This window comes from Bison bison, unplaced genomic scaffold (genome assembly GCF_000754665.1).
Source record: "Bison bison bison isolate TAMUID 2011002044 unplaced genomic scaffold, Bison_UMD1.0 scf7180017864530, whole genome shotgun sequence".
NCBI lineage: Eukaryota > Metazoa > Chordata > Mammalia > Artiodactyla > Bovidae > Bison > Bison bison.
The window spans coordinates 10,720,779-10,742,544 of NW_011495080.1; positions in this window are offsets into that span (position 1 = coordinate 10,720,779).

Sequence of the window (21,766 nt, forward strand, 5' to 3'; positions counted from 1 at the left end):
TCAATGTTCTTTCCTTGTACCCTGGCTTATTTATGACTCTTGTATTCTTTAATGATATTTTCTACATCTTGAATGGAATTCTCTCTTTTCTTTTACAGTAAAAAAAGCCATAATGATATTTTAGTCATTTAAAAACTAGCCCATGCACACCCAACAACAAACAAACAAAATTAAAATAAAGCCATCTACTTAAGCCTAAGCAGAACTTAGATTCACTTAACGTGGAGCTCATAGCACTAGTGAATTCTTCTGAACTAGAAATGGATTTATTTTTTGCTATTTTTATATAACCTATATGAGTTATTGCATAATAGCTTGCACACTATTGTGTTAGAAATGTTTCCTTAGGACTTCAATGACATATATACAAAAGTTACATAACAAGATGTGTTTTAAAATTTATTCAAGTATAAAAAAAAAAAATGGGATCATTACCAGTGATGGCACCTATTAAAATTTCATCTCCTAACTGAAAAGAGACCATTAAACTTCAACAATGATCTATGATTTTTGAAATATATATGCATTTTTTTCCAAGCTATACTCAAAGATTCTCAGCAAAAAAATAAGAATAGAAAATTAGTTTTTCACATTATTAAAGATCATTGCAGTTTTAACATCTTTATGTTACAAAAATGTCTCCAAGTTTAGAGTATAAGAAACTGTCAAAAATAAAAATTACTTCTATTATTATAATTCATAAAAAGAAACACTGTTAAAATTTTGGCATATACCCCTCAGAAAGGCAGATAGAAATTCAGCTAAAATATGCAAGTAATTAAAACATGATAAATAAAACTAAATATAAAGTTATTTACAATTATTATTTGTATTTTACGTAATTTATAATATGATGTTATAAAATGTATATGTACACACTGGTAATCAGCTTCTTCAACTTAATAATTTATAACTACCCTTACATATTGATATGTATGCATTTAAAATTTAAAAGATTTCCTAGTATTTAATTGTATGACAATATCATGATTAATTTAATGTGTCCCTTATTCGGGTCTAATAGTTTGGTTCCTTTTTAAATAAATAGCAAGGAACAATTTATAGATTCATTTTTGTGATATTTACATCTATATGCTATATCTCTACAAGTGAAATTGCTTAATAAAGTTTCTGGTGTATTTTCTCAAAAATATTTCCCAGAAGGTGCTCTACTATATAATCTCAAAAGACTTGTGTCAGTGTTCACTTTTCATGCAATTAATAGTCCTCTACCTATTAGGAGAAGCACGGTGGTGCAGCAGCTGCGACTGACCACACAGAAGCGCAGCCAAGAGGAGCTACCCCACGCCCAAGGTCAGGGGTGGCGACCAAGAGCGCCAGGCTGCGACAGCACACGGTGGCTGAGAGGAGCTATCCCACATCCAAGGTCAGGAGGGGAGACCTTGTCCAAGGTAAGAAGCAGCGGCTGTGCTTTGCTGGAGCAGCCGTGAAGAGATACCCCACGTACAAGGTAAGAGAAACCCAAGTAAGATGATAGGTGTTGCGAGAGGGCATCAGATGGTAGACACACTGAAACCATAATCACAGAAAACTAGCCAATCTGATCACATGGAACACAGCCTTGTCTAACTCAATGAAACTAAGCCATGCCCTGTGGGGCCACCCAAGATGGGTGGGTCATGGTGGAGAGGTCTGACAGAATGTGGTCCACTGGAGAAGGGAATGGCAAACCACTTTAGTATTCTTGCCTTGAGAACCCCATGAACAGTATGAAAAAGCAAAATGACAGGATACTGAAAGAGGAACTCCCCAGGTTGGTAGGCACCCAATATACTACTGGAGATCAGTGGAGAAATAACTCCAGAAAGAATGAAGTGTGGAGCCAAAGCAAAAGCAATACACAGTTGTGGATGTGACTGGTGATAGAAGCAAGGTCCGATGCTGTAAAGAGCAATATTGCATAGGAACCTGGGATGTTAGGTCCATGAATCAAGGCAAATTGGAAGTGGTCAAAAAAGAGATGGCAAGAGTGAATGTCGACATTCTAGGAATCAGCAAAGTAAAATGGACTGGAATGGGTGGATTAAACTCAATCACCATTATATCTACTACTGTGGGCAGGAATCCCTTAGAAGAAATGGAGTAGCCATCATGGTCAAAAAAAGAATGCAAATGCAGTACTTGGACGCAATCTCAAAAATGACAGAATGATCTCTGTTCATTTCCAAGGCAAACCATTCAATATCATGGTAATCCAAGCCTATGCCCCAACCAGTAACACTGAAGAAGCTGAAGTTGAATGGTTATATGAAGACCTACAAGACCTTTTAGAACTAACACCCAAAAAAGATGTCCTTTTCATTATAGGGGACTGGAATGCAAAAGTAGGAAGTTAAGAAACACCTGGAGTAACAGGCAAATTTGGCTTTGGAGTATGGAATGAAGCAGGACAAAGGCTAATAGAGTTTTGCCAAGAGAACACACTGGTCATAGCAAACACCCTCTTCCAACAACACAAGAGAAGACTCTACACATGGACATCACCAGATGGTCAACACTGAAATCAGATTGACTATATTATTTGCAGCCAAAGATGGAGAAGCTCTATACAGTCAACAAAAACAAGACCAGGACCTGACTGTGGCTCAGACCATGAACTCCTTACTGCCAAATTCAGACTTAAAATGAAGAAAGTAGGGAAAACCACTAGACCATTCAGGTATGACATAAATCAAATCCCTTATGATTATACAGTGGAAGTGAGAAATAGATTTAAGGGATTAGATCTGATAGAGTGCCTGATGAACTATGGACAGAGGTTTGTGACATTGTACAGGAGACAGGGATCAAGACCATCCCCAAGGAAAAGAAATGCAAAAAAGCAAAATGGCTGTCTGGGAAGGCCTTACAAATAGCTGTGAGAAGAACAGAATTGAAAAGCAAAGAAGAAAAGGAAAGATATAAACATCTGAATGCAGAGTTCCAAAGAATAGCAAGGAGAGATATGAAAGCCTTCCTCAGTGATCAATGAAAAGAAATAGAGGAAAACAACAGAATGGGAAAAACTAGAGATCTCTTCAAGAAAATTAGAGATACCAAGGGAACATTACATGCAAAGCTGGGCTCAGTAAAGGGCAGAAATGGTATTAACCTAACAGAAGCAGAAGATATTAAGAAGAGGTGGCAAGAATACACAGAACTATACAAAAAAGGTCTTCACGACCAAGATAATCATAATGGTGTGATCACTCACCTAGAGCCAGACATCCTGGAAAGTGCAGTCAAGTGGGCCTTAGGAAGCATCACTATAAACAAAGCTAGTGGAGGTGATGGAATTCCAGTTGAGTTATGTCAAATCCTGAAAGATGATGCTGGGAAAGTGCTGCTCTCAATATGCCAGCAAATTTGGAAAACTCAGCAGTGGCCACAGGACTGGAAAAGGTCAGTTTTTATTCCAATCCCAAAGAAAGGCAATGCCAAAGAATGCTCAAACTACCGCACAATTGCACTCATCTCACACGCTAGTAAAGTAATGCTCAAAATTATCCAAGCCAGGCTTCAGCAATATGTGAACCGTGAAATTCCAGATGTTCAAGCTAGTTTTAGAAAACGCAGAGGAACCAGAAATCAAATTGCCAACATCCGCTGTATCATCGAAAAAGCAAAAAAGTTCCAGAAAAACATCTATTTCTGCTTTATTGACTATGCCAAAGCCTTTGACTGTGTGGATCACAATAAACTGTGGGAAATTCTGAAAGAGATGGGAATACCAGACCACCTGACCTGCCTCTTGAGAAACCTGTATGCAGGTCAGGAAGCAACAGTTAAAACTGAACATGGAACAACAGACTGGTTCCAAATAGGAAGAGGAGACTATCAAGGCTGTATATTGTCACCCTGCTTATTTAACTTATATGCAGAGTGCATCATGAGAAACGCTGGACTGGAAGAAGCATAAGTTGGATTCAAGATTGCCAGGAGAAATCTCAATAACCTCAGATATGCAGATGACACCACCCTTATGGCAGAAAGGGAAGAGGAACTCAAAAGCCTCTTGATGAAAGTGACAGAGGAGAGTAAAAGAGTTGGCTTAAAGTTCAACATTCAGAAAACGAAGATCATGGCATCTGGTCCTATCACTTCATGACAAATAGATGGGGAAAGAGTGGAAACAGTGTCAGACTTTATTTTTTGGGGCTCCCAAATCACTGCAGATGGTGACTGCAGCCATGAAATTAAAAGATGCTTACTCCTTGGAAGGAAAGTTATGATCAACCTAGATAGCATATTCAAAAGCAGAGACAATACTTTGTCAAGAAAGGTCTGTCTAGTCAAGGCTATGGTTTTTCCAGTGGTCATGTATGGATGTGAGAGTTGGACTGTAAAGAAAGCTGAATACAGAAGAATTGATGCTTTTGAACTGTGGTGTTGGAGAAGACTCTTGAGAGTCCCTTGGACTGCAAGGAGATCCAACCAGTCCATCTAAAGGAGATCATTCGTGGGTGTTCATTGGTAGGACTGATGTTAAAGCTGAAACTCCAATACTTTGGCCACCTCATACGAAGAGTTGACTCATTGGAATAGACCCTGAATGTGGGAGGGATTGGGGGCAGGAGGAGAAGTGGACGACAGAGGATGAGATGGCTGGATGGCATCACCGACTCTATGGACATGAGTTTGGGTAAACTCTGGGAGTTGATGATGGATAGGGAGGCCTGGCATGCTGCGATTCATGGGGTCACTAAGAGTCGGACACGGCTGACCGACTGAACTGAACTGAAGTGAACCTATTGAATGGATTATAATCAGTTGAGTTCAATCGCTCAGTCGTGCCTGACTCTTTGCGACCCCATGAACCGCAGCATGCCAGGCCTCCCTGCCCATCACAAACTGCTGGAGCCTCCCCAAACTCATTTCCATTGAGTTGGTGATGCTATCCAACAATCTCATCCTCTGTCGTCCCCTTCTCCTCTTGCTGTCTAGGTTGGTCATAGCTTTCCTTCCAAGGAGCAAGTGTCTTTTAATTTCATGGCTGCAATCACCATCTGCAATGATTTTGTAGGCCAAAAAAACAAAGTCAGCCACTGTTTCCACTGTTTCCCCATGTATTTGCCATGAAGTGATGGGACCAGATGCCATGATCTTTGTTTTCTGAATGTTGAACTTTAAGCCAACATTTCACTCTCCTCTTTCACTTTCATCAAGAGGCTTTTGAGTTCCTCTTCACTTTCTGCCATAAGGGTGGTGTCATCTGCATATCTGAGGTTATTGAGATTTCTCCCAGCAATCTTGATTCCAGCTTATGCTTCATCCAGGTCAGCGTTTCTCATGATGTACTCTGCATATAAGTTAAATAAGCAGGGTGACAATATACAGCCTTGATGGACTCCTTTTCCTATTTAGAAGCAGTCTTTGTTCCATATCCAGTTCTAACTGTTGCTTCCTGACTTACATACAGGTTTCTCAAGAGGCAGGTCAGGTGATCTGGTATTTCCATCTCCTTCAGAATTTTCCATGGCGTGCAACAGGTCAGGAGCAGCCGAGAAGAGCTACCCCATGTCCAAGGTAAAGAGTAGCTGCTGCACTTTGCTGGAGCAGCAGTGAAGAGTACCCCACGTCCAAGGTAAGAGAAATCCATGTAAGACTGTAGGCACTGAGATAGGGTGTCAGAGAGCAGACAGATGGAAACCACCATCACAGACAACTAGCCAATCTGATCATATGGACCACAGCCTTGTCTAACTCAATGAAACTAAGCCATGCTGTGTGGGGCCACCCAAGACAGATGGGTCATGGTGGAGGGGTCTGACAGAATGTGGTCTACTGGAGAAGGCAATGGCAAGCCACTTCAGTATTCTTGCCTTGAGAACCCCATGAACAGTCTGAAAAGGCAAAAAATAGGACATGAAAATGAACTCCCCAGGTCAGTAGGTACCCAATATGCTACTGGAGATCAGTGGAGAAATAACTCCAGAAAGAATGAAGGGATGGAGTTAAAGTAAAAACAACACCCAGTTGTGGATGTGACTGGTGATAAAAGCAAGGTCCGATGCTGTAAAGAGCAATATTGCATAGGATCCTGGAATATTAGGTCCATGAATCAAGGCAAGTTGGAAGTGGTTAAACAGGAGATGGCAAGTGTGGACATCAACATTCTAGGAATCAGTGAACTAAGATGAACTGGAGTGGGTGAATTTTAACTCAGATGACCATTATATCTACTACTGTGGGCAGGAATCCCTTAGAAGAAATGGAGTAGCCATTATAGTTAACAAAAGAGTCAGAAATGCAGTACTAGGATTATAATAATATTACATATATTTCCACTTCAACATATATTCATATGACTATTAAATATGATTATCAAAATTGAGATATTTTCAAATCTTTTGTGTATTAAATATTTTAATCAGAATGTATTTTATATGTCTACCACGTCTCAATCAAGACACTCTATTTTAAATAAAAATACTTGATTCATGTCTACATTTGATTGTATTTACCACTCCCTAGTGGCTCAGAGGTTAAAGTGTCTTCCTGGAATGCGGGAGATCCGAGTTCAATCCCTGGGTCAGGGAGATCCCCTGGAGAAGGAAATGGCAACCCACTCCAGTACTCTTGCCTGGTGAATCCCATGGAGGGAGGAGCCTGGTAGGCTACAGTCCATGGGGTCACAAAGAGTCGGACACGACTGAGTGACTTCACTTTCACTTTCACAATTAGAAATGTATATTCACACATTCAAGCTTTTTGAAACATTTAAAAGCTTCCCAATAACTGAATCAAATATCAATTTAAAATTTTTAATTTAAATTATTATGAAATTTATATCCAGTGACACTAACCAGATTTCATGTGCTCAAGTGCTACATTTGGTTCAGGGACAACAATACTGCATGGCACAGGTCCTAGGTTCTTAGTACAATCAACAAGACCTACAAGATCCAATGTTCCATAAACCCTGTGCCCTCATTTCTTGCAGTCATGCTCCTCACTTCTCCAGCCTTCAACTCTTAATCTTCTCCAGCCCTCTAGCTTTCCCATTCTATGGGGCACCCCAGGCACCTCAGGACCTCTGTAATAGCTATTCTTTCTGTCTGGAATGCTCTCTCATCAAATACCCTCATGGGTCGCTATTACTACTTCCCATCTTTGCTGATACGACCCTTATCAGTGACAGTGTTTATAACCAGTGCCACTCCCTACTCACTGCTCTATGATCCTTATTGGCTTTATATTTCTCTTAATACTAAATTCCCTCTGTGATTGTGTCTCTCCATTCTAGAATATGACTACAGATGCAGATGCATGCTCCCTGTTGTACCTTCAGTGCCTGGCACATAGTAGATGCTCAAATACTTGTTAAATATGAAAGCTCATCTATAATTTCTAATTATTAATAGGTTCTGTGTGTATGTCTGTGTGTGTTCTACCCCTCTTTCATTTCACTGAAGAGCCACTTCCCCCTACCTTATTTCGGAATCACATACTCTATTAGCTCTTCTACCAAATCCTAATTTTCATTGATGGGTCAGTTGGTAAAAAACATTTTCATTTCAAATATGGGCTTTGTCATACTCAGAAATTTACAAAAAATATGCTAGGAATTAAAAACTCTTGGAAAGAGCTGTTTAGGCCAAAGATTACAAAGTGGTATGGCCAGTAGCTAGTTCCACCTTATATGTGAGAAAAAATGATTTAAGACATTTAAGTATCCCTCATTTCTTCTGTTAAACAAAAATCAGTTATTCCTAAAATAGAGCTTATCTATGATTCTGGAATAGATTGCAATTGGAAGCTCATGAATATATTTTAGCACTGTTTGCATAATGAATACTTAGCTCAGAAGAGATCATACAAACTTAGAAAATTATATCAACAGTAATAAAGATTGAATCAATAGGTGTATCAGACATTTCTCAACCAAAACTTCATATCATATTTATAAATATTTACTATAAACATTCATAACTTAATATAATGCAAATTTTTAATTATAATAAATTACTCATAATTACAGAAAGAGTAATCATCATTTTCAGAGAGCTCTTTCTGTTTTACTATATCTCCTACAACTTTCTTTCTTATAGATCTCCACAAATAATACAGAAATTAATAAAGTTTTAATAAAGAAATATATTTAGAACATTTATTATCCTAAAGTAAGTTTATATATACCAATATCCCTTGTGGTACTGCAAAATCCTGTCCTAAGAGATAATCTTCTCATTTGTCCACTTTCTAAATATTATCTGAACACACTGAGTTCTCACTAGGGTAATGTCATCTTATGGCTACCACTGCCTTTGTTATTTCAGGATGAGTTTCTCTAATGCATTCTAACTAAATCTCTGTTTGAAGACTCTCAAGGGAGTCAGGTCATAAAACTGTTCATTCGTAGTGAAATGGAGCATATGGACTATGTAATGCTGGTCTTGGTATCCCTAAAATATCTCACAATGTGTTTCAGGTTTGAATTCAAGATCCAGCTAAGTTCCATTTCAACACTGCTGTTGAATAGCTAAACAGAAAATTAGAATTGCACAGGTAATTAGTAGCTTGTGTTATATTTCTTGGCATTGCCCAGTTGGTTTCTAATGCACCCTTTTCAAACTTCTCTGCCTGGTGAGCTTCCAGTAACTCTTGAAGAGTGTGTGCATGCTAAGTTGCTTCAGTCATGTCTGACTCTTAGGGACCCTATGGAATGTAGCTCACCAGGCTCCTCTGTCCATGGGATTCTCCAGGCAAGAATACTGGAGTGAGTTGCCATTTCCTCCTCCAGGGGATCTTCCCAACCCAGGGATTGAACCCGGGTCTCCTACATCTCCTGCATTGGCAGGGGGGTTCTTTACCACTAACACCACCTGGGAAGGCCCTTGAAGATCCAGGATAATTTCCATTTCCTCTGGGAAAATGCATCCACCTGGCAAAGGTAGCTAGTTGTTTCTTATTATGAAATAACACAGCTCTTTGTTTCTAGCTCTGTGTATAGCATTTTAGATGCTTCCCTAATGGCTCAGTTGTGTCTGACTCTTTGTGACCCCTGACTATAGCCCACCAGGCTTCTCTGTCCCTGGAATTTTTCCAGCAAGCATACAGAAGTGAGTAGCCATTTTCTCCTCCAGGGAATCTTCCTGACCCAGGGACCGAACCTACGTCTCCTGTGCCTCCTGCAGTGGCAGGCAAATTCTTCACCACTGAGTCACCTGGGAATCTTATATATCGAAATAGATACATCTATATCCATATATAAGTATATATCTTTCTACATATCAGATATAGATAGATAGATATAGATGTAAGATATATGGGCTTTTCAGGTGGCACTAGTGATAAAAAATCCACCTGCCAATGCATGAGACTTAAGAGACTTGGGTTCAATCCTTGGGTCAGGAAGATGCCCTGGAGGAGGGCAGGGTATTCTTGCCTCTCCAGTATTCTTGTTTGGAGAATCCAATGGACAGAGGAGCCTGGCAGGCTACAGTCAATAGGGTCATAAAGAATCAGACATGATTGAAGTGACTTAGCACACACACATGCATAAGATATATGTGTGTGTGTGTGTGTGTGTGTGTATATTAGGTTGGTGCAAACATAACTATGGATTTGCACTGTTTAACTTCGCCATTTGATATTGGAATATACTCTTAAATAAATGTGTGTATGTTATACATCATTTTAATGCACTTTTCTCACTTTATGTTTTCTGCGGATGACTTATTACTTGTTGTATATTTTATATTTATTTTAGACTAGTGAAATGATGTTAGACAAAAAGCAAATTCGAGTGATTTTCTTATTTGAGTTCAAAATGGGTCGTAAGTCAGTAGAGACAACTCGCAACATCAACAACGCATTTGACCCAGGAACTGCTAATTAACGTACAGTTTAGTGGTGGTTCAAGAAATTTTGCAAAGGAGATGAGAGCCTTAAAGATGAGGGGTGCAGTGGCCAGCCATGGGAAGTTGGCAATAATGATCTGAGAGGATCACTGAAGCTGATTCTCTTAAAGTTACTCAAGAAGTTGCTGAAAAACTCAACATTAACCACTCTACATTTTCTCCAAATTTGGCATTTGAAGAAAATTGGATAGGTGAAAAAGGTCAATAAGTTGATGCCTTGTGAGCTGAATAAAAATTTTAAAAAATCATTGTTTTGAAGTGTCATCTTCTCTTATTCTATGCAACAACATCAAATCATTTCTTGATTGGATTGTGACTTGTGATGAAAAGTGGATTTTGAGACAACTGGAAGCAACCAGCTCAGAAGCTGGAGCAAGAAGAAGGTCCAAAGCATTTCCCAAAGCAAGCTTGTACCAAAAAAGGTCATGGTCACTGTTTGGTGGTCTACTACTGGTCTGACCCACTACAGCTTTCTGAATCTTGATTAAGCTATTAAATCTGAGAACTATGCTCAGCAAATAGATGAGATGCACTGAAAACTACAATGCCTGCAGCTGGCATTGGTCAACAGAAAGGGTCCAATTATTCTCCACAAAAATGCCCAACCTCATTTTACACAACCAACACTTCAAAAGTTGAATGAATTGGACTATGGAATTTTGCCTCATCTACCTTATTCACCTGACCTCTTGTCAACTGACTACCACTTCTTCAAGCATCTCAACAACCTTTTGCAGGAGGCAGAAAATGCTTTCCAAAAGTTTGTCGAATCCTGAAGCATGTATTTTTATGCTACAGGAATAAACAACTTGTTTCTTGTTGGCAAAAAATGTGTTGATTGCAATGCTTCCTATTTTGATTAATAAAGATGTGTTTGAGAATCTAGTTGCTGCTGCTGCTGCTAAGTCACTTCAGTCGTTGAGTCTAGTTATAATGATTTAAAAGTCACAGTCGGAAGCTGCAATTACATTTGCACCAACCTAATATACCTATATATCTATACTACTACTACTAAGTCACTTCAGTCGTGTCCAACTCTGTGCAACCCCCTAGACGGCAGCCCACCAGGCTACCCTGTCCCTGGGATTCTCCAGGCAAGAACACTGGAGTGGGTTGCCATTTCCTTCTCCAATGCATGAAAGTGAAAAGCGAAAGGGAAGTCACTCAGTTGTGTCCGACTCTTCGCAACCCCATGGACTGCAGCCTACCAGGCTCCTCCGTCCATGGGATTTTTCAGGCAAGAGTATCTATATCTGCTTTTAAATCTATATATGTGTATGTGTATACATATATATATACATAGAAGAGTGCCTGGGAGGAAGTAAGCACTCAAAAATGCAATTACTATGAGCTATAGTTCTTTATTTGCATTTTCTCATTTGAGTTTTTTAAAACTCTATGAGGTAAGTATCAACATTCTTCTTAATTTCAGATAAGGAAATTGAGGTTTAGATAAGATAAATAATTATATGAAGTAAGGGTCAGGAATTGGAAATACAGCAATTTGTCTGCAGGACATGTTGGTTTATACTATTTATTTGGATTATATGTTATTCTTATTTAATTAATTTGGGATTTTTTTTTTCAAATTTGAGATTAATTTTCCATATCAAATTGCTAAACATTCATATATGTAACAAACAGATCTCTTAAACAACTGATAAGATTTGGAGAGGTAAAGTCATTTATTAATTTCCCAGCATAATGAAGACTCTGAGCTGTTTATTTTTTTTTTTAATTTTATTTTATTTTTAAACTTTACCATATTGTATTAGTTTTGCCCAACATTGAAATGAATCTGCCACAGGTATACCCGTGCTCCCCATCCTGAACCCTCCTCCCTCCTCCCTCCCCACACCCTCCCTCTGGGCTGTCCCAGTGCACCAGCCCCAAGCATCCAGCTTCGTGCATCAAACCTGGACTGGCGACTTGTCTCATACATGATATTACACATATTTCAATGCCATTCTCCCAAATCTTCCCACCCTCTCCCTCTCCCACAGAGTCCACAAGACTGATCTGTTTATGTTTAAGGAGAGTTAGATTCAGATAAAAAATGTTTCCTTAAATACAAAGTGAAATATTATGAGTAAGTCTGATATTCAACTTCAAGTCTTTCTTGGGTTTATAGCAGAGAAGAATCATGTATATTAAGAAGTCATTAGCTTTATATATGATTAATAAATAAGATCCGGATATTATAGTTATTTTAAATAAAGAGTAGTTGAGTGGATTTTTATGTAAGAAACTGAAGTTGAAGCAAAATTATTATAATAAAAAGAGGAGTGGCCTAAGTACTTTGGGCCTATTATTTCTCAGAATTTTAATTTGTTCTTAATGAGCATATTTTACTCTGTGTTTATGAACTTTCATTTGGACACATTTATGCAGAATGCTCTAAACAGCTAATTTGAGACTCAGCAAGTTAAGGACGGTAAACTATTTATCTTTATATCACCAATACCTTGCTGGCTTCTTCATTAGTTTATTCAGCAACTACTCAGCACCCATTATGGGACAGGGAGTGTCATCTTGTCTTGAGATACAGTGAGACCATGATAGTAAAATGCTATCTTAATACAGTTTAGATTCTTATCAGGAGTGATAAGCAGCAGACAAATGAACAAATTAGTACATAATGTCACTCAGAGATGTCTTAAATGAATGATGATTGGATCAATTATAGCAGTTTGCAGTATTTAACCACTTTCCTTTCTTTGTTTTGTATGGTCACAATGCTAGAAAATAATTCAAGGAGATACTTTTACTTAGAGGGGAGACATTGATAAATCTATAGATTAAACCATCTGCCCAATCTAAGCTTACATAGTTAGTTGTCCAAAAAAAAAAAAAAAGTGTGAAAACATATGTCTTTAGATTAATCAGTACACTCTCATGAAATTTTTGTATTTAAATTACCTTTAAATATAAACCTACTGCAGCAACTTTAGTAGGCTGTGTCTAGAGGTACACCATGCTACCCTAAAATCCATGAGCTCTTCCACCATGATAATGTGTCCCAGGACAAATTCAAAATATACCCTTATAAAAATAATGAAAATTTTATGAGCAAATGCAATTTAAATAAAAGTAGTTGATATGAAGAAAAATATATATCTACACCTATATCTACCTTTCTTTTTATATGTCTATCAAACTTGTTCATCATAAATTCATTGCTTTTTGTAAAAATGTCAGTTAAATTTCTTTAAAAGTTGTGTCTATTTAAGGGACTTCAACTTTCATTTGAAAACTCTTAAATTTTCATTTGAAACTCAAGATGAGTAAAACAAAAATCAAATATCAACTAACTCAGAAGACCAATCAAATGCCCAAATCTCAGAGGAATTTCACTAACTGTAAATGATGAAAGTTGTTGGAGAAAACCAATCTTCACTTCATGAAAACAGCAAACCACCATCTATAAGTACACAGAAGAGACAATTTAGTTTTCTCTAGCTTTCTGTCCACTAATTTATAGGAACTTATTTGTACCAATCAGAAGGCTAGGTAGTTCTCCCTGTATTGGGCTCTCCTGGTGGCTCAGTTACACAGTTCAGTGGCTCAGTTGTGTCTGACTCTGCATGGCTCACTGGTAAAGAATCCACCTGCTAATGCAGGAGACTCAGGTTTGATTCCTGGGTTCAGAAGATCCCCTGAGAAGGAAGGAAATGGCAACCCACCTCAATATGCTTGCCTGGAAAATCCCATGGACAGAGGGATGCTACAGTCCATGGGGTTGCAAAAGAGTTGGGTTGCAAAAAAAATATTTTTTTGCAAAATGAAGTTGTTTACTAAATAAATAAATAGTTGTTCTTTTGTTGCTAGTTGTTACTTAGTGACTAAATAACAACCTTAAATTACACAGAAAATATTTCTATGTTGCTTTTATTCTTTGCAATTTTATGTCACTCCCACTCAACATCTCTCAGCATCCTGCTGACTAAGATTGCCAAATCCATTTCCCCACTTGCCTGCATCGTGGTGAACATAGAAAGTCCAGAAATGGTTCACTATGGTCCAACAGATATGCAGGAGATCAAGGAGTCCTTTCTAGTAGAACCGAGCTAAGGAAATGACATCTATATTCCAGCTCTAAGTCTAAGAACAGGGTTTGATCAGGACCTCAGTGAAAAAGGAGGAGGCACACAGGCAGCCCAAACTTTTTCCCAGTTTACATATTCTAAACATGGTCAGATGACTTGTCTTTTGAAGAAAAGCAGAGAAAACAACAAGAAGGGGAAGATGTGTGCTCTTTGAGAAGAAAATTATACAGTAAGAGGGGATAGCATAATTCTAAAAATATTGTCAATGATTAGAAGAAACTTCAAAAACTGATAGCTGTAAAAAGTTAATGAAAATGAATTATCTATGAAGTTGGAGCAGAGAGTCATTGAAAAGTATCTCCTGAGATACAATAGGAGGAACTTTTTAAAAATCCAGAAAATAAGATGTAGATGCAACAAAACTGAAATAAAGAGAGAATGAAATGATTAAAAGAGTGAGAAAAGGCCTGAGAGGAATTGAAATCATGATGGTGAAATTAAAATCCTCATTGGCAGCTGTTAAGTAGCCAAAAAGATTCTCAAAGAAATGTATCAAGGATGGAAACAAGAAAATAATGAGAAGAACAATTTTTAGAAAGGGGTCAGGAAATAGGTATCAACAACTAAGAAGAATCCATTTTCTGGTGGAAAAAAGCCAAAGACTTGGGGAAAAAACAATAATCAAATTATGGTTGGAAAAACCCTATTGTGAATCACAGAAGGACAAAAACAAAAATCACTCACAGATTCCAAAACCTCTTCTCTGGTTGCCATGTAAAATCAACAGAGAAAACCCGCTATATTCCCCTGCCACTGCCTCTAATGCTATGTTCCCTGATACAGGAAAAAGCAGGTTAAATGAAAGTTATAAATTCAGGGCAGATAAATACAGTGGAAGCCTTTCTGTTTGGGCATAATGTGTGTGTGTGCATGTGTACATGTCTGCACATGCACACAGTAGAGAGTGTGATTTTAGGAGTGGTCAAAATCTTAGAAGAATTTGAGAAATAGCATCTGTGTCCACCATTAGAATCCAATGCAGGAAATTTCTAGATCAACACTGAACATGAGTAGAGTAACTTCCTAGGTTTCCCAGGTGGCACTAGTGGTAAAGAACCCACCTACCAATGCAGGAGACTCAAGAGACATGGATCCCATTCCTGGATCGGGAAGATCCCCTGGAGAAGGGCATGGCAACTCAATTCAGTGAAGAGAATCTCGTGGACAGAGGAGCCTGGTGGGATACAGTCCATAGGGTCACAAAGAGTTGGACACGACTGAAACGACTTAGCATGCAGCATGCATGCAGAGTAACTTAACCTGATATATTAGAAAAGTAAGAACAATGTTTCCAAGCTCTATCCTTATCTGAAGTGTTTTTGCCATGCTTTTATGCTACTTCTGGGAGATTCCTTATTTCCTGTTTCACTCTATCATGTGATTTCATTTACCTGTTTTCATGTTGTTGCTGTTGTTGTTTAGTCAATAGGTTGTGTCCAATTATTTTGAGAAAGACTAAGATCCCCTGGAACAGGAAATGGCAACCTACTCCAGTATTCTTGCCTGGAAAATTCGGTGGACAGCAGAGCCTGGCAGGCTACAGTCCATGGGGTTGCACAGAGTCAGACAGGACTGAGGGACTACCTGTCTCTCACATATCAGCCATTGTAGGCTGGTGGGGGATAGGAGGTTGCTCTGTGGTGGATACTGACTGGTAGTTCTTGTCCTTTATGAAACACACAGAGAAGGAAGCAATCAGAAGGAAGGGCAGATGCTAAAAGACAGTAGAGAAAATGCAGTAAATAGAAAGCACGCATTAAAGAGGTGACGAAGTAACAAATCATGAGATAGAGGAAGAGATAGAGAATTGGTTGGTAACATTGATGAAATCACCTTAGGCAAGAAGGGAAGTTGAAGAGTGGCCACTGTGCAGAGCTGTGGGCTGTAGTGGAGGGAGGCACCTACAGCAAACAACAGAGAATAGAGGGAGGGATCCTGGGCGATACATTCCTGCAGTCATTCCCTCCTGCTCTCCAGTCTCCTACTGGTGCTCCCTTAGGTAGGATGCAGCTTCAAGCCAGAGGGCAAGAGAGCCTTTGATGTACTTCTACAAAGTAGGTTAGACTCTTAGGGGACATGGGGAATTAAAAACAATCCAAATTAAAACTCTAACCTAAATAATCAATGAAAAAGTAATAGACTTTTATGATAAAGATAAAATCTTGCAAATGAATATCTAAGTAGGTAAAAATATGTTAGCTACAATGGAATGGCAGATTGGTTTCATTCTTACTCAGAAACATCTTTTAAGAAATTCTTAGGCTGAAGATTAATGTATGTGCTTCAGGCAGCTCTTGAATTATAAAAGCCTTTGTTAATTTTTTTTGGTATTTTGAATAGATAAATGCTTGATTTCTATGTAGAGGCCTGAGCCTTTCATCAAATTTGTAAAGATGTCTGAAGCCAAAAAAAGTTCAGAAGCACAGATCAGTACAAATTTAAGATGAAAAGATTACCAGCAAATAACTGTGTATTCTTGAGAATTGTTTTCATGTAAGAGAGAAATAGAAGACAATTCTAGACATAAAATATTTCAGAAATAAAGTTTGGTGACCTTGGAAAAACTTTCTTCAGCCAACCAAAACATGAATGAAGATTAAAAGCACAAGAATACAAATATAATGAGATAGAAGGCAGATAGACACTATTGAAACTATAAGGTTAAAATAACTGTTGTAATTATGGTTACAAAAATGGAATAATTAAAAGGTATATGTAGTAATGTCAGAGAAGGTGATGGCACCCCACTCCAGTACTCTTGCCTGGAAAATCCCATGGACGGAGGAGCCTTGTAGGCTGCAGTCCATGGGGTCGCGAAGAGTCGGACACGACTGAGCGACTTCACTTTGACTTTTCACTTTCATGCATTGGAGAAGGAAATGGCAACACACTCCAGTGTTCTTGCCTGGAGAATCCCAGGGATGGGGGATCCTGGTGGGCTGCCATCTATGGGGTCGTACAGAGTCGGACATGACTGAAGTGACTTAGCAGCAGCAGTAATATAATGTAATAAAATTTAGTGGAAATTATTTTTGTATAAATGATCAGTCTGTTACTGATCTTTCTTCTGTGAGAAGAAAAATGGTAAGTTGAAACTTGGATAAAAAAGGGTTTTAGATTTATAGTCTTCTGTAAAAAATAGGCAAAGGATGACCTATTATTAGTTGATTAATTTGAGAAGTATATACTGAATAGTGTTTTTGAGAAACTTAAAATTACTTGAAGAATTACAAGTGTAAGAATTTCAAATCACTATGGAACCAAGGCATAATTCACACAGCAAAAGAGAAAACAAAAGGAAATAGAAAGAAATAAAATTATGTGAGAGAAATATAACTGCACAGTTCAGTCTCTAAGTCGTGTCCAACTCTTTGAAACTCCACGAATTGCAACAAGCCAGGCCTCCCTGTCCATCAACAACTCCCGGAGTTCACCCAAACTCATGTTAATTGAGTCAGTGATGCTATCCAACCATCTCCTCCTCTATTGTCTCCTTCTCCTGCCTCCAAAAAGGTTATGCAAATATTTATATAAATGTAATATTTTAAAAACTTATCTAACTATAGGATTCTCATGATAAACCCACTAATAACAATTAGAGGTTTTAAATTAAAGATGCACAGAAGTTTATTAAAAATTTGATTTAAGGCAAAAGGCATTTAAAAATGACAGATATTTGTTCACACTGATAAAAGGAATAATTGATTTAATGAACTTTTCTGAGCTAAAAATCAAATTATAGGGGGGTGGTCCTAAGATGGCAGAGGAATAGGACAGGGAGACCACTTTCTCCGCCACAGATTCATCAAAAGAGCATTTGAACGCTGAGTAAATTCCACAAAACAACTTCTGATTGCCAGCAGGGGACACCAGGCACCCAGAAAAGCAGCCCATTGTCTTCGAAAGGAGGTAGGAAAAAATATAAAAGATAAAGAGAGAGACAAAAGAGGTAGGGATGGAGCTCTGTCCTGGGAAGGGAGTCTTTAAAAAGAGAGAAGTTTCCAAACACCAGGAAACACTCTCACTGCGGAGTCTGTGGTGAACCACTAGCAAGCCGGGGCTGGGCAGGGAGGCGTGGCTGCATTGCTTAGAGTAAGGACTGGGCCTAATGCCCCGAGGGCAATCTGAGGGAACTAACTTGAGATAGCAAACCAGACTGTGGGATAGCTACCCTGCAAGAAGCCCTAACCTAAGACACAGCCAGGGCCGCTCACAGAACAAAGGACTGATCAGAGCTACGCAAAAAGCCCTAACCTAAGACACCATCAGGACCGCTCACAGAACAAAGGACTGACTAGAGCTAGCCAGCTGCAGGCCGGCCCATCTCCCTCCGGTGACAGTCAGGCGAGGGCAGCCAGAGCCGGAAGGGGGCAATCGCGGCCCCAGAGAGGCATTATCTACCAAACTGAAAGCAGGCTTCATTGCTAACCAAGACTTCTTGGGATTCTGGATGATCAACATCCACCTGAGAAGGTACACGGGTTGTACACCCAGAAAACCAAGTGGCAGGGACGGAGGAGCAGATAAGTTGCAGCGACCACGCTTGCCAAACACCTGGTCACCTGAGCTGCTCAGACCTGGGAAGGGCACAAAAAGTAGGTCCAACCAAGTCCGCACCTTTGAGGACTACCTGAGTACCTGAACCTGAGCGGCTTAGAAGTGCTTACAACCCAGGGCCACCTTAGACAGTTCCCGGGAGAGCAACCTAGAGCCTGAGCAGTGTAGACAAGGAAAGCACACACGCTGTGAGCAGGGGCAAACCCAGTGTGGTGAAGACACTGTGAGCACACACCAGTGTTATTTGTTTGCAGCGTCCCTCCCTCCCCACAGCACGACTGAACAAGTGAGCCTAAAAACATGTCCACCACGGCCCCCTTGCATCAGAGCGGAAATTAGACACTGAAGAGACCAGCAAACAGAAGAAGCTAAAACAGAGGGAACCTCCTTGGAAGTGACAGTGCAATAGATTAAAACCTTGTAGTTAGTACCGACTACATAGGAAGGGGCCTATAGATCTTGAGAATTATAAGCTGGATCAAGGAACTATCCAAAAATGAACTGACCCCACACTTCCCATAACAATACCAGAGAAAGTCCTAGATATATTTTTACTATCATTCTTAAATTAAAAAAAAATTTTTTTTATTTTTAAGTCCTCTATTACTCCTTTAATTTTTATTTTTAGAACCTACTATTACTTTGAAAAAAAAAAGAGACCCTATTTTTTAAAGCAAACTTCATATATATATATATACACACATATATATATTATAATTTTTGTGATTTTTTTCTTTAATATTGAATTTTTGGAAATTCAACCTCTACTTTTTTTAATCTTTGCTTTTTTGTATTTGTTATCAATTTTGTACCTTTAAGAACCCAATCTTCAGTACCCATTTTTACTTGGGAGCGAGATTACTGGCTTGACTGCTCTCTACCCCTTTGGACTCTCCTTTTTCTCCACCAGGTCGCCTCTATCTCCTCCCTCCCCCTTCTCTTCTCTACCCAACTCTGAATCTTTTTGTGTGTTCTGGGCTGTGGAGAACACTTAGGGAACTGATTACTGGCTGGATCTGTCTCTCTCCTTTCGATTCCCCCCTTTATCCTCCTGGCCATCTCTGTCTCCTTCCTCCCTCTTATCTTCTCTGTATAACTCCGTGAACATCTCTGAATGGCCCAGACTGTGGAGTGCACATAAGGAAGTGATTACTGGCTACCTTGCTCTCTCCTCTTTTGATTCCACCTCATCTCATCCTGATCACCTCTATCTCCCACCTCCCTCTTCTTGTCTCCATGTAACTCTGTGAACCTTTCTGGGTGTCCCTCGCTGTGGAGAAACATTTCATCTTTAACCTAGATGTTTTATTAATGGTGCTGTGTAGATGGAGAAGTCTTGAGGCTACTGTAAAAATAAGACTGAAAACCAGAAGCAGGAGGCTTAAGTCCAAATCCTGAGAATACCAGAGAACTCCTGACTCCAGGGAACATTAATCGACAGGAGCTCATCAAATGCCTCCATACCTACACTGAAACCAAGCACCACCCAAGGGCTAACAAGTTCTAGAGCAAGACATACCACACAAATTCTCCATCAACACAGGAACATAGCCCTGAGCTTCAATATACAGGCTGATCAAAGTCAATTCAAACCCATTGACATCTCATAACTCATTACTGGACACTTCATTGCACTCCAGAGAGAAGAAATCCAGCTACACCCACCAGAACACCAAAACAAGCTTCAATAACCAGGAAACCTTGACAAGCCACCCATACAACCCCACCCACAGTGAGGAAACTCCACAATAAAGAGAACTCCACAAATGCCAGAATACAGAAAGGCCTCCCCAAACACAGCAATATAAACAAGATGAAGAGACAGAGGAATACCCAGTAGGTAAAGGAACAGGATAAATGCCCACCAAACCAAACAAAAGAGGAAGAGATAGGGAATCTACCTGATAAAGAATTCCAAATAATGATAGTGAAAATGATCCAAAATCTTGAAAACAAAATGGAATCACAGATAAATAGCCTGGAGACAAGGAAGAAGAAATAAAAAACAGTCAATATATAATGAATAACGCAATAAATGAGATAAAAAACACTCTGGAGGGAACAAATAGTAGAATAATAGAGGCAGAAGATAGGATTAGTGAGGCAGAAGATAGAATGGTAGAAATAAATGAATCAAAGAGGAAAACAAATTAAAATGAATTAAAAAAAAAGAATTAAAAGAAATGAGGACAATCTCAGAGACCTCTGGGACAATGTTAAGTGGCCCAACATTCGAATTATAGGAGTCCCAGAAGAAGAAGACAAAAAGAAAGACCATGAGAAAGTACTTGAGGAGATAATAGTTGAAAACTTCCCTAAAATGGGGAAGGAAATAATCACCCAAGTCCAAGAAACCCAGAAAGTCACAAACAGGATAAACCCAAGGCGAAACACCGCAAGACACATATTAATCAAATTAACAAAGATCAAACAAAAAGAACAAATATCAAAAGCAGCAAGGGAAAAACAACAAATAACACACAAGGGGATTCTTATAAGGATAACAGTTGATCTTCCAATAGAAACTCTTCAGACCAGGAGGGAATAGCAGGACATACTTAAAGTGAGGAAAAAAATAACCTACAGCCCAGATTACTGTACCCAGCAAGGATCTCATTCAAATATGAAGGAGAAATCACAAGCTTTACAGACAAGCAAAAGCTGAGAGAATTCAGCACCACCAAACCAGCTCTCCAGATCAGATCAGATCAGATCAGTGGCTCAGTCGTGTCCAACTATTTGCGACCCCATGAATCACAAAAAACCAGGCCCCCCTGTCCATCACCAACTCCTGAAGTTCACTCAGACTCACGTCCATTGAGTCAGTGATGCCATCCAGCCATCTCATTCTCTGTTGTCCCCTTCTCCTCCTGCCCCCAATCCCTCTCAGCGTCAGAGTATTTTCCAATGAGTCAACTCTTTGCATGAGGTGGCCAAATAACTGGAGTTTCAGCTTTAGCATCATTCCTTCCAAAGAAATCCCAGGGCTTATCTCCTTCAGAATGGACTGGTTGGATCTCCTTGCAGTCCAAGGGACTCTCAGGAGTCTTCTACAACACCACAGTTTAAAAGCATCAATTCTTCGGCGCTCAGCCTTCTTCGAAGTCCAACTCTCACATCCATACATGGCCACAGGAAAAACCATAGCCTCATACCTGAGTTCAAATCATCCATGAGAAGACACTGTAGACAGACCTGTTCAGCCTCACTCAGAAACGTGCCTCTGCAAGCTCTTGATTA